The following is a 643-nucleotide window of genomic DNA, read 5'->3' as shown; positions in this document are numbered from 1 at the left end:
AAGAAAGATAAGTTCAATGTTCTTAATAGCCAGAGCCTGTGAAATTACCTTATTTGGAAAAGACAAGACAGGAGGTGTGACCGTTTCAGATATAATTGGATTAAGAATCTTGTGCTAAATTTATCCTACATGACCAAGGGAGCCCTAAAGCCAATGACTGTGTTTTTGCAAGAGACAGAGGAGGAGCTAGGGATGTAGCTCGGTAGTGGAACACTTACCTAGGACTTACAAGACCCTGGGTTTGATCCCCAGGCATGGCGTGGGGCGGGGGGGGGGGAACAACAACAAAGTAAAGACATGAGCACAAACACACACAAAAATCACAATAAGAGATAAGAGCAGTATGGTCAGTAATGTAGATCCACTACCGGAAGCTGTAAGAGATGAGCAGCTGCGTCTTTCTAAAAGACCCTTGAAGGAATCTAGGATGTTTTGCCTCCAGAAAGGCAAGGCCACACATTTCTCCAGAGTGACTAAATATAATTATCTTCCCCAGTCCACTCTTTTATGTCCTCAGTCTTGGGTGACAGAAAGCGGGATGCAAAATTACAAGGACACATTCTTGGCCGTCAACTTGACTGTATCTGGAATAAACTATTATCCAGAAATGGAGGGCACACTTGTGATCCAGACCTTGAGGCAA

The sequence above is a fragment of the Microtus ochrogaster genome, chromosome 10 (assembly GCF_000317375.1).
Source record: "Microtus ochrogaster isolate Prairie Vole_2 chromosome 10, MicOch1.0, whole genome shotgun sequence".
In the NCBI taxonomy this organism is placed as follows: domain Eukaryota; kingdom Metazoa; phylum Chordata; class Mammalia; order Rodentia; family Cricetidae; genus Microtus; species Microtus ochrogaster.
Note: the sequence above shows the minus strand (reverse complement) of the source record.